Raw genomic sequence first — 7,262 nt, forward strand, 5'->3', positions numbered from 1 at the left:
GAGTGGTAAGAGTGGTTTTGTTCAGGCTCTTCTGCCTGGAAAAACAGGTGTTGGATTTATTCAGTGAGAAGGAGCAGGAATCAGCAGCTGTTGCTGAAGGTGTTGGTCTTTGTGCTTCTCCTGTAAATGGGCTGCTAAATACTGAAAAACTTCACTGCTTGTAGCAGCAAGCTCACATTGGCCATGCTTATCCAGAAGTGAGCAGAAAATCCAGAGGCCCTGCTGCTGTGGCAGGAGTTGGGGTTTGGCATGTCTCCTCCCTGATTTTTCCATCCTCTGTTGCTACAAATGGCCTATTTTCTCCTGTGTATCCCCCCTCCCTTGGAGCTTCACAGAGCTCCTCAATATCTCATCCCAAAGGAAGCCTGTCATAAGATGACTGAGAGAAATCAGAAGAATAATGGGCTTCTGGATAGAGCCTAGAGTGGGTTTGGAACTTGCAGGAGCATCTCTGCTTCTCCCTGCCAGCTGAGAAGAAAATAAGATGTTTATCGAGTAAGGGTGAGGTGCTAAGCTTGTTTTAAAACTGAAAGAAATATATTGATTAATGTTGTATGAGGAGCACTCTTCTACCTATGCAAGGAAAAAAAAACCCAATTCCTTGTATCTCTTACAAGCAGAAAGGACAAAATCCAGAACAAAGAAAGGTCACCAGAGGCCTTATTTCCAGATGGCTGTTGGATAAAATGAGGTTTTTCTCTCCCATCTCTGCTGCTCCCAGAAAATTTGCCATGTGTGGAACCATGTTTCCTGTGCATCCCAATGAACTCATTGGAGTTTCCTCTACTTGGTCACCACTCCTCACAAAACCTGGGAAATGTCTGATTTCACTCTCCCTTTGGTCAAAAGCATCCAGGAGGGCTCAGGCTCTTTTTTCAGGAGGCTGAGGGGTGCTGGGATGGGATCTGTGACAGGTTCTCCCAGGCATGACTTTTCTGACAGCTCATGAGCAGAAACCCAAGGATTTTTATTTTGTTTAAGCACAAAGGGGATTTCACTTGTGACAGAACTGATCTGCAGTGGGTCTGCCTCAGAATTCCTGGCCCCAGAGACACAAGATTGAGATTTTCCAGCCTGGGAGAAGGAGGACAGAGCAGGCTTGTGCAAAGCTGTCACGCAGTTCTCAGGGACAGGGTTTGGCTCTGTCAGCACACGGTGACAAAACTGTCACAGGCCACCAGCTCTCCTGGCCTGGAAGCTCCCAAGCAAATCTGAGAGGTTTCAATGTGCTGTTGACATTTCTGGAGCCTCAGGGCTCTGTGGGAAGTGCAGCTAGAATGGATGTCTGGGTGCAGAGGCCTGGATGAGAAGAGCTGGATGCTTGTGCAGGGAAGGTGCTTCAGAATGTGAGGCTGGGGAAAACCAAGTGCCTGCAAACCCAGATTTAGGTAAAATGGCATCTGAAAATAGCCCTATGTTAACCTTTCCCCTTCCTAAAGGAGTGGAATGGCGCTGTGGAGAGCAGGCCTCAGCCCTGCCAGCAGCTGTGTTGGGGTTTCTCTGCTGAGCCAGCACTGCCAGCAGCCCTTGCTGAGCAATGTTCACTCTCAGGGCTGCTGCCACATCTGAGGGATGGAAAGGAGCTGCCAGGGAGGCTCTGTGCCAGGCAGGGCTGCCAGGAGAGAGGCTTAGGCCTGGCCCAGGCAGAGCTGCTCAAATCCCAGGCGCTGTCCCTGAGGGCCTGGGTGCCTGTGTGAGCAGGAGAGGCCCCCACAGAATCCCTCTGGGAGCTGCCCAGTGCTGCTCACAGCCCAAACTGCACTGTGGGCAGCTGTTCCACTGTGTTTTACTAAGGAATTCCTGGGCACTGGGGCTGGGCAGTGGCTGCTGCCCTGAGTGAGCATCTGCAGAGATGTCAGGGGAGCAGAGCAGAGTGTCTGGCGCCTTCCCAGGACAGTGGATCACCACAGCCCTCTTCCAGCACTGCATTCCAGTGTTTCACTGCAGGGAAGGGAGGATGTGCTGGGCTCATGGGCTCCTGGGATTGTGGTCCAGACTGGGAGCCCTGCCGTGGGGACCTGAGGTGACAATGGCCCTGCATGGACACTCCTGAAGACCTGTGGTTTCCAGTTATTTCCCTGCCTTTGATGGACCCCCTGAGCCAAGGCTTTACACACACTGCAGGATTTTCCATGAGGTTAAAACCCTTCATTAGCATGAGGGCTGGGAGACCCTTCAAAAAGCCCAATCCAGCCATTCCTCTGACAAACAGCCCTTGATTCCCACCATGGCAAGGACCTGCTCAATGTCAGAGGGACCTTCCAGCCTCAGGAAGCCCCACCTGCACCCCCACTGCTAGCAGGGAGGGAAGAGCCTCTCCTTGCCTTCAGGCACTGCACACCAGTGGAAAAATCTCCTTCCAAAAAGGCTCCCAGTGCTGTTGCCTAGTGCTGGGCTGAGCCCCTGAGCCCAGCTGGGGCTTGCACAGTCTCCATAGTGATGAATTGCATCTCTGCAGGCAGGCCAGGGTGGCCTGGGCTGCAGGAGCAGGAATGAGCCAGGCAGAGACAGAACCTGAGCTGGGCAGAGCTGCCCTGTGCTCCCACAGCCCCTCCTGCTCTGTGTTCAGGGCCAGCAGGGATGGAGAATTCCCCTGCCACCCAAACAAGTGATTCCATGGAAAATGGGACTTCGCTGGCCACCAGAGCTGATCCAAATGCAGGAGTGATGGGGCTGAGGATGAAAATCCTGCTGGTGTTTATAATGCTGGCAGAAACCACGGACGTGGCACCCACTGAGCCCTCTCAGGGCCTGTGCTCTGGGGTGCCTGGGGACCTGCATCCTGTGGGACTGATTTAGGGCTGCTCAACCTTACAGGGAAGGAAGAAACAAACGCCTTCCTCATTTGTGTCCTTGCTGGGAGAGCCTGACACTGTATGCTCACCAATTCCTTCTCTTTCCAGCCCACCCTTTGCTCAGAAGATTTTGCACTGAAAGAGAGCAGCTTGTGTGGACAGGATCATCCTTATTGAGTTACCTGCAACCCTCTTTGAATGAAGACACCAAACCCCAAACCACTGCCAGGCTGAGAACCTGATTGCTAGCTTATTTATTTATTTATTTATTTATTTGGTTATTTATGTACCTGTGCCTCCCATGCTGAGGATGGGATTACACAGCAATTAGGAAAGGTCACACTCACCTCTTCAAAGGGCTGCTGGCACCTCAGAAACAATTCTTACAGGGGTTTCACACTGCCCATCCTCAAATCCTTTCAGGCACGGTAAATAAAACCTTAAAAGGCAACTTCTTCAAGCTATTGAGGTCTGTATTTTGTGCTGGGGTGATGAGGGGCAAGAAAGGCAAACTGCTGGCAATTATCCGTGTCACAGTGTCACACTCTGCCAGCACCATGGTGACAGCCCTGCTCGGGCCCAGGTGCTGACCTGGAAACCTGAGACGGCTCTGGGGGGGTTCTCATCTTTGAAAGAAAAAGTAATTGATGCCTTGGAGTGGCTGCTGTGCCTTCAGAAACTGAACGAGCTACTGACTGTGCAGTATTTTTTAATAACCAGTCATGTAACCCAAGGGTTGCAGTCATGAATTCATGTATTTTAATAGACATGAATCTTATTGCTCCTTAATAGCTGAAAATCCCTGTGCTCAACTCCCCCCTATTTCTTCCAGCCTTCCCAAAACAGCTGTGCTTGAGCAGAGGGCTTAGACAAAATATAAGTATTAGGGATGGCTTGTCTTGGAAAAAGCAGGACAATGCTTTTGCTATCCTTATCTTTCCCTTTGATCCTCTCTCCAGGCAGTGGCTGATGCTGGTTTTAGTGGTTTAGCTGGGTCTGTGCACCACTTGAGGGTGGAAGGGCTGCTCCTGTCACATCCCTAAAGGCACCACAGGACTTGGCAGGACTCCTGATCCCCAGTGGTTGGTGGCATTCATGTACGTGCAACTTTGTCCTCAAAAACCGTGCCTTCTGCAAAATTGTACAAAGCTTCCTGATTGCTGCTTCCCCCCCCTGTAATTTGTGCACATCTGAAGGATAGTTATACTCCTGGGGTTGCATGAAGTTTATATTTTAAAGTTCAAAGCTTCTGCTGAGATGCTTTAGCTAAGAGAAGCAAATGTTGTTGGCTGTGATGGTGAGAGGTACAAGGGGGCAGTGAAAGGAGGCAGGAGGGCTTGGGGCATGGCAGATGTGTTTGTCTGGAGCAGGGACATGAAGGGGAGAGCAGCCACAGGTTGTAAAACCTCTTGCAGTGACAAGCAGGTTGCTAGAGAGCCAAAATGCAGGAGAAATCCGTGGACAGGCTGCTCTGTTGCTAGGTGATGGATCTGTTATCATGCTAATGACAGTGAAGGATGATACTGCCACCAATAAAACATCTTTCATCTGAGAATCACCAAGGGTTTTCCAGACAGCAAGGCTGTATTATTCCCATTTACTAGAGGCACAGACAGAGATGAATTGATTTGCCAAAGGTCACTGACGGATTTCGGAATAAGAAATTGCCCTATTTGAGTTTTATTAGGCTGGGGATTGCCATAAACCCTTTCTTTGCCATCAATCCTCTCCCCTCCCCTCATCCATCACCCCCATGTCCCTGTCTCTAGAGGGGACATGCTCCTGCCTTGTTTGTCACTCTTGTCCTGTTTAGATCACAGGATCCCCTGGCTCTCAAGCGTGGCTGGGCAGGGGTGTGGAGGGCAGAGCAATTGCATGGACCAAGCTCAGATGTTTTGGGGCTGCATGAACAAGAAGAAAACAACCATTTCTCCTTGGGAAAATCCAAGGGGCTCCTCAGGGACAGTGCTGTGACTTTGGGGGTGCAAGGCTTTGAGGTTCCCCCCTCAGACACTCACCCCCAGCCCAACCCATGGGAGGCTGAGGCAGAGTGAGGAGAAATGCCAACTCTCCTAAACCCCCCAAAACCATCTCTCCCTGAGTGTCTGCAGGGCTCTTCCCAGTACTGGGAGTTCTCAGGTGTGAATCAGTGCAGCCATGAGTCAGGCATCACTTTTTGTTAGAGATCGTGAGGGAAGCACAGGCGAGCCTGAATTCTGGCACTTGGAGCAAAATAACCATTTGATTGCAGCTGGAAGAGCAGCATTTCCATGCTGATGAGGAGCAGCTGCATTCCTCCATGAGCTGCTGTGGTCTGCGAGGGGAGCAGGGTGGGAACTCGGGGAATGCCTGCAGGAGAGGTTTTATGGAGTCATCCTTGCCTGGGGTCAGAGCTGGGTGTGTGTCCCACCAAATCCTGCATATGTGTCCCACCATGTCCTGGCTGTGTGTCCCACCAAATCCTGGGTGTGTGTCCCACCAGGTCCTGGATGTGTGTCCCACCATGTCCTGGATGTGTGTCCCACCAGGTCCTGGGTGTGTGTCCCACCATGTGCTGGATGTGTGTCCCACCAGGCCCTGGATGTGTGTCCCACCAAATCCTGGCTGTGTGTCCCACCAAATCCTGGCTGTGTGTCCCACCAGGTCCTGGGTGTGTGTCCCACCAAATCCGGGCTGTGTGTCCCACCAAATCCGGGCTGTGTGTCCCACCAGGCCCTGGATGTGTGTCCCACCAAATCCTGGATGTGTGTCCCACCATGTGCTGGGTGTGTGTCCCACCAGGTGCCTCCTAAGATGTTTCCAAAGCCACAAACCAGCAGCCTCCCCCATCTCTGAGAGGAACTAGACAGGAAAACAGAGCTTTTACAACCTTGATTTCCTTTTCTTTGATGTGTAAAATGGGGAAGCATCTCCTCTCTGTCTGTCACTCGGAGAAATTACCTGGTCTTCCTACAATGCAAATTGCATTCAGGGGAGGTGTTAAGCATTTGAATGACTCTGCTCCTGCTTTTCCTGCTTCCCAGAGTACTGGCAGGTTTCTTCAGCTCACTTCAGGGCAGGAGGACACAGCCCCAGAACGACTGGAGCACAGGAGCCATCCAGCAGCTTTGTGGGATTTGTTCAATTTGTGTAAAAGACCAAGACAATTCAAAACCTCGGGGCATGTCTGTCAAGTGGATCCTACTGGGCTGCCACATCCTCCTAATTGATGTAGGGCTAAGAAAAAAATCTGTATTAGCTCCAACCCTGAAAAACATGAATTTTATGTTAGCAGGTGCTCTGCTGGATTTGGGCTGCTTCCCTTCACCATGGGAGAAACAAAATCAAGCAAAAAAGTCCCCAAATCCAAGCCCAGAACCCCAAAATGTGAACTGACACTTTCTGAGGTAAATGCACACTCAGGACAAGCAGGGATATTAGGAGCAGGGTAAAGTGAAGCAAGGAAAACCCTCGTGGCCCCCACAGTCTTAAATTTTGGGTTGTGCTTGAGCCTGGCTTGCAGGAGAGCCTGGAAGCTCTGCACTTGATTAACTCCTTCCCAAAAGTCACTTCAAAGCAGGGCCAGGGAGCAGCAGGAGGGAGGCACAACGAGCTGATCTCAGAATTGTTTAAAACTTGGCAGCTGGGCCAGCCTTTGATAATGAAACTCCCACCACTTCACTCTAAAATCGTGACTGAGAGAAACAATGCTTATCTTCAAACCTGCCCTGCAGCCCTGATAAGGGCTGTGTGCAGCACACTTTGGGGCACCAGGAGGAGGTTAAACAGAAAAAAACAACCTTAAACTGCCATTTTGTTATTCTCATATGGATAGGAAAAAAATAGACACAAACTGAGCCCGAAACCTAACCCTCACCTCAGCAGCAATGGATGGCTGAGCTTTGGATGCTATCCAGAATCACACGGTTTGGGAATCCTGGCACTGCTTTTTGGGAAGGTCCCACAAGGTGTGGGAAAGAGAGAAATTAAAATATTGCTTGCTCCAGTATTTGGAAGGAAACAAAGAGAAGAGGATTTCGGAGCAATGGGCAATGCACCCCTGTCCCAGCTAAGCCGAGTGAGGGAGAACCTTGTTGATTTTATAGTGGCTGGAGAGGAGCAGGATAACAGGGGGTTAAAGTGTTGGTTACTGTGATAATCCTCCAGAAGTGATGTCTGTTGTCTGCAGGCCCTGCAAAAAGGAGCATTTGCATGGGGGTTAGGAGGAAAAGCCTAAATTAGTTTTGCAGATGCTTAGAGGGAAATCTCCCCTCAAATCAACCAATATTAATTTATTAAGCAGGAACTTAAAAACACTAAAAACATCCCTGGTCAGGTCAAGATCCACCCAAGTAGAAAAGAGCTCTCAGCAATAACACAGCCACAAACAAGAAGCTAGATAAATATAATCTATTATATTAATATATCATTTCAGCTATTATATGGATTATAAACCACATTTGTTTCAGTAACCTGAGGCCTTGCACA

Source organism: Ammospiza nelsoni, chromosome 2, assembly GCF_027579445.1.
Source record: "Ammospiza nelsoni isolate bAmmNel1 chromosome 2, bAmmNel1.pri, whole genome shotgun sequence".
NCBI classification, from domain to species: domain Eukaryota; kingdom Metazoa; phylum Chordata; class Aves; order Passeriformes; family Passerellidae; genus Ammospiza; species Ammospiza nelsoni.